This window comes from Rhagoletis zephyria, unplaced genomic scaffold (genome assembly GCF_001687245.7).
Source record: "Rhagoletis zephyria isolate East Lansing unplaced genomic scaffold, Rhagoletis_zephyria_1.1 Rzeph_scaffold_06272, whole genome shotgun sequence".
Lineage (NCBI taxonomy): Eukaryota > Metazoa > Arthropoda > Insecta > Diptera > Tephritidae > Rhagoletis > Rhagoletis zephyria.
Genome location: NW_016163355.1, coordinates 30,560 through 37,033, shown reverse-complemented (window position 1 = coordinate 37,033; position 6,474 = coordinate 30,560).

Sequence of the window (6,474 nt, the reverse complement as noted above, 5' to 3'; positions counted from 1 at the left end):
TACATATGTACATATGCACAATATGCAAGAATGTACGTACATACATTAGTACATAATAAATAACAATTACCACAATATTTCAAAGCAAATATTTCACAGTGACAGTTGTCATTGTCAATTATGCTGTTGGCTTTGAGATTTCGGCGATAAATCAGCGACGAGCATCTTATTGGCGATCGGAAGTCATAAAGTGGGAAACGATAAAGTTAAGGAAACAAAATACTTCGCGAAATATTCTGTTCGTATGTATACACCTTCAAAAATGTAGTGAAAATAGATGCATACCCTAAAACCCTTATGGAGTTACTATATTTTGTCATCACCTTGAAGGCAGTCGAGCGGTTAGAAGTGCGAACTACTGCCCCACGGACCCAGCTTCGATCCATGACCCGAGCACTATCCAACAAAGAGTATTTTTCTCAAGCGGGTGCCCTTTGTCAGCCAATGGCAAACTTACGGGTGTACTTCTGCCATGAAAAAGCTGCTCAGAACTGTAGACCCCTCCCTCCATAATATAAAGGAGTAATTTACGCAGCTCATCAACTCTTCGAAGACATGTGAGGATAACTCTTTGTTTACCAAGTTTTCATCGATTGATCTGTATACCTGATATCTTTCGTTTCTACACCAATTTCTATGGTCTGGCTGGGTTATGGAGCCTGCCCAAGAAAAGTTGACCACGCGGCTCTCGAAGCATATTGTAATGTCTATTAGACATTTTTCCTAATTCACTCTTTACATTAATTCGATATCTTAAACATCGAGACCTTTAGCCTTCCATTGTGGTGAACAAAGTATGCGACTACTTTTTTTTGCGATTTTTAAATGTACCTCAAATTTTTCACGGAGAAATTAGTATCTAAAAAGATATTCCTTTCGGAACCACATTCTGCACGGTGCGACTATGTAGTTCTGTGATTAAAACATGCCTCCTATCGTTCGGAGTAGCCAGTATAAGTATTTGTATTATGTAGAGCTAACCATTTAGGAATAAATAACATTTTTGGGAATAAATAACATTTTACAACTACTTATGAAAAAATATATGGGAAAATCCGAGAAATAGTCAACCAAAAATATTAATTTCATATTTCTTTTCACACTTATTTGAGAAATGTGATTTGCCTCTTTTACTTCTTTAAATAAAGCTTTGAATACCGCAATATTTATTGCTTTTAAAAATCAATTTTCTCAACAACCATTTGATAGTTAATACAAAATTTAGTTTGCTTTTTTAATACATTTTGATAACTTCATTATTTTCTTTTTAAAGTATTCTTGTGGCTTGTGTTCTATATGCAGGACGATTTTCGGAAATCTGTTGTCTTTGAAGATCATCGGGTCGGCACGGGTTGCCGTGGTTCGAATTGCACACAATTTTATTTGGATAGTTTTTAAGACAAAACCAATAAAATGCGTTAGAAAAAAAACGACTTTGGTTTTATGGGACAGTCTAATGTATGTACATACATATGTTTGTCAACAAAAGAGTACACCAGTTTCCAAGCTTTAATTGCGCTACAGTTCAATGACAGTTATTGCCAAATGTAATTAAATGCGGTGGATTTTGTTTGAAATTTTGTGTGCTATCTTTGAATACATCACTTTTTTTTGTCATACAATATACACATGTACAATATACATACATATGTACATACATTTGTATACATATAAATTAGAGCTTCATAAACTCAGCAGTAAGTATTTTGTGTTTTTCGAACATGTCATTGAACTTTTTTTTATATGTTCATACAATTGATGGCTTGCAATAAAGTAGTGAATGAATTCCATAACTAACATTTGCAGCTATGGCTTAAACCATAGGTTCCCAAACTGTATATAAAAAATAAATTTAGCCGAAGAGCGCTGTCTCTTTTTTAACTCGCAAAAGAGGAAATTGACGCTGATTGCTTTTGAAATGGAAGTTTTATTCCTCAGTGAGGAATTTTTCGAACTCTCTCTTAAAATACACTACAAAAAAAAAACAAATAAGGGAGGTTTTAAAAAAGAAAATTAAGACTTATTAAATTAACCATCGGGTCGATATCCCCGCCTAACTGAAAAAAACATCTTTTCAAGTCCGTGGACCAAATATAAAAAAAATCTATTTTTCACGTTATCGGTTTTAATTGTTTTTTGTTCTCTTAACCGACGTCTCCACCTTCTACCGATTCTGTTAAGAAGCTAAGATAGAAATGTCAGGAGGAGATCGAAAACTTGCACTGTTACTGCACATATCTGTCTTACCGAATTTCTTACCACCACTGTCTTAACATCAACCGTCTTTCCGTAGTTTGACAGCTGAATTTAAATTTTACAGTGCCATTTACGTTGGGTAGAGATCGATCTGATTGACTTTTGCCACTTTGAAAATGAAATGTTGAATCAGCAGGATGCCCGCATGAGAAAACGGGACAGAGTTAAAACAGAAATTTGAAAGATGTTAAGACACCTTTAGTAGAAGGTGGAGACGTTGGATCAATTCTTTGGAACAGTTTATTATCTGCCGATATTAGGTAAAGCCAAGCCATCATATTTGTTCTTTACTACTGAAATCAGATAAATTTTCGTGGACCCCCACTCAAAACTTGTGAGCCCCTTCTTTCACGCCGACATTGACCCTCGTCTAGTCTCCTATGGACTCTTGGGGGGTCCACCTGGCGGCTAATTGGAGGTACACCTGGAGGTCCACTTGGAGGTCCACATGGAGGTCCACATGGAGGTTCACATGGAGGTCCACATGGAGGTCCACCTGGAGGTCCACCTGGGAGTCCACCTGGGAGTCCACCTGGGAGTCCACCTGGAAGTCCACCTGGAAGTCCACCTGGGAGTCCACCTGGAAGTCCACCCGGGAGTCCACCTGGACCACTTTGGGAATCTCTGGTTTAAGCAAAGAACATATAAAACTAAGAAGATGCATAGTGATTCACACGTCCCAAACAAGAGGCTACTATGCACCTTCTTTGGTTTAAATACAACATGCACATGAATTCACATCCCAGATTGCTCAAAGGGGTCAACATAATAACTACTGGCTTAATCACAGCTATTTCTATTTAACTGAACTTTCAGAATTCAGAATATTTCGCGTTCAGACATACGTACATAAATATGTACTTATTCGCTTTTAAGGAAAAGAAAGAAACAACCTACAAACCTTTCTGCACTTGACCCTTCAGTTGTGCCCGTTTTCATTCACGACATACAGCCCAAGTCAGCGCAATCGTTTAATTTTTATGCATTTGCCCATACTCTAGTACAGTTGGCCATCAGCGTTGCCGTTTTGATCCAATCGGAACTAAAGAGATACTTTTCGCATGAATTTAGGGAGGACACGTTTTTTTTCTCAGTATAAATTTGGTTAAAATTCTTAAGGCCAAAAATTTTGGATTCGGAAATTATTTTTACAAATAGAATAGATAAAATCTTCGATTTAAGAAATCAGTGATAAAACCTTCGATTTAAAGTTTTAGTACAAAACTAAGATTTTTAGTTGCACTGCGTACATTTGTTGCAGTGCTTCGTGTCATAGTTGCTGTTGCTTTTGCTTGTTCTGAATAGTTCGCATGTTAAGAGAACATTGAAAGAGCTCAACTTCGAGCGGCTAACTTATTATTTATTTATTACCCCGGTTCAGAACTATCGACTTTTGTTGTTCGCTTCTCCGTTAGAATCCGTGACCTTAAAGTTTTTGGACGGTGTAATTTGATAATTTGTTTATTACCCAATTAGTTTTTATTCTTGTACGATCATAAAAGTTGTTCAAGTTAGTAAGTATTTTTTTAATCAAATAATAACATAGCTTACATCCCGATTAACCCGTAAATTTGGAGTTATCTCTGTTAATTCTCAAACTTGATGCAAAGACAGAGAACATGCAAAACAAAAGTGGACATCTTCCTCGTTGTCGGTAATGCAAACGCCATACTAATCCAGATAGGAGTCCAATTGAAATTAGATTAGAATTTACATATTTGAATTAGAACGGAGACTGCATCACCAAGTGGAGAAAACGAGTTTGACGTCCGCGGTAAAAATTAAATTTTAGCCAAAGTTTTAGAGATATCAACTTGAAACTTTGTTTGATTTTTAAGAAGAACATGAGTGACTAGTTCCAACTGGTAGCAAAGGGGCCTGTTCCGAACTATCCTAAAAAGACATCAGTTTTGAGATTAAGGTGCTTTAAAGATATATTTTTTTGGAGTAAAACCAAACTAATTGTATGACATATATTCGCCAAATTTGAAGGAAATTTCTTTTGGAAAAAAAATTAAAAATATAGGTTAATAGGACCTTTTTGTACCAAAATGACCGCCAAAGTAAAACAGGGGTAACAAAATTTTGCAATTATGAATTTGTAATGCCCAGATTTCCCTAAAAACTAAAAAACCACCCTCAAAAAAAGTTGATACAATAAGCGGCTTCCTTAATTCGCAATACTGCCGTCTGTCAGGATACAATTAAGATCAGATCAACTGCGCTGTTGCCGTCTGTCTATGCTATAAATCCGACTATTTAGCAGAAAACGAAGCCTACAAATACGTACCACTTAACAATATATATAAGAAAAATATATAAATTTTTATGAATTTTTAAACATTTTCTTTATAATTATGTGGTACATATTTTTAGGCTTTGTTTTCTGCATAAATATTCGGACTTCTAGCATATACTTAATAAATCATTTTGCGATACATTGTGTATACATAAATGACTCGAAATTCAGTAAAAATAGTGACTTTTTATTGGGTAATCTACAGCTGCCGTCAAGATCGACATACATATATGTATCTCGAATACTCATGGAAAGCCGAGGTAATTACGCACATTTTGATACTTTAACTGATTTTCTCGGACAAATAGTTTATTAACTGTAAACAATTGAAAAAAGATACTTCTCCGTGAATTCAAAATTTCGGAATTTTTTTTCTCGAGATTTTGGAATATCATGACCAAATAAAAAAATAGGTATCTTCTTTTTTTCGATAAGGAATGTAAAAAAAAATGTTTCATCCCAAAAAAAATATTGAGGTGTAAATATTGTATGGAATGACCCATATACTAGCGAATGAAAGCAACTCCTCTATATTCTTCTTCTTCTTTATTAGCGCTTTTGGCCGTGTCCAAAACATCACGCCAGTCATTTCTCGTAAAGGCCCGTAAATCTTTCGCATAATTTTTCTCTCGAATACTCCAAAAGCCGCCTCATCGGATGTTGTTATTGTCCATTCTTCTACGCCATAAAACGAGACGGGCATGATAAGCGACTTATAGAGTTTGGGTTTCGTAAGTCGACAGAGATATTTACATCTCAATTGCCTACTCGGTTTAAAAAGCACATGTTGACAAGAAATATTGGCCGTTGGATTTTAAGGCTGCCATTATTATTGGTGTTAATGCGAAGTCGTCTACTTTTTTAAACTTGTAACTGTCAAGAGTTATGTGGGTATGCTCTGACTGTTTGTGTAATGACAGGAGATACTTCGTTTTGTCCTCGTTCACCACCAGACCCGTTCCACTAAAAAATACTAATAAATACTTGTATTTATGTATGTATGTTTACCAGCTAACGAAATTATTAGCCATGCTTTCAGGCATATGTATGCAGGTACATATTTAGTAAGTAAATACTGACTTTTATATTGTATAAAATATTTATCTCATGACTCAGACTTTCATTTTTTGTGAACACTAAATCAGATAAACCAAAAATCTTGCGTCAAAATCGTCATAACGCTCAGCGCATCGTATTAGTTTCAAGGTATTTAAAATTTACTTTCAACTTATTTGAATGACTGGCATAACGCGATATTTAATAAAAAAAACAAAAATGAAATAAATGTATTAATATGTACAGTGGTGGAAGAAATAATAGAAACTTCATATTTTGTGTATACTTCATTTGTTTATCGATGTTTAGTATTTTTTTTTTTATAAAAGTCTAGCATGTTATGTAACATTATATAAAAGGTTCCATATAAATCTACATCGCAAGCTTTTTAAAAAAATTATAAAAACTCAAAAAATTTTACCAAAACTCCCCAAAAATTTCAAACTGTTTTAGAAAATTTTAAGGTAAATATGCAATTTTATGGCCCACTAAAGTTTAGTAGGATAAATTGCATGTTTCAAGAGGCCAGAAAATTGCATTGATTTTTAATAATTTTTTTAGCTGACGATGTTGTGCGCCTAGCAGCGCCAATAAAAACAAAATTATTAAAAATCAACGCGAAATTTCTAAAAAAAATGTTTGAAACTTTTGGTGGACTTTGGAAAAATTTATTGGATTTTTATAGTTTTTGTACAAAGTTTGAATGTCGTTTTATATGATGCTCGTTATATAATGCGCTAGACTTTTATAAAAAAATATTAAAAATCAAATAAACAAAAAAATAAATATAGCCAAAACTGGTCAAAATAAAAAGTGTCTATTATTTCTGCCAGCACTGTATATACCAGTACCTACATCTCACT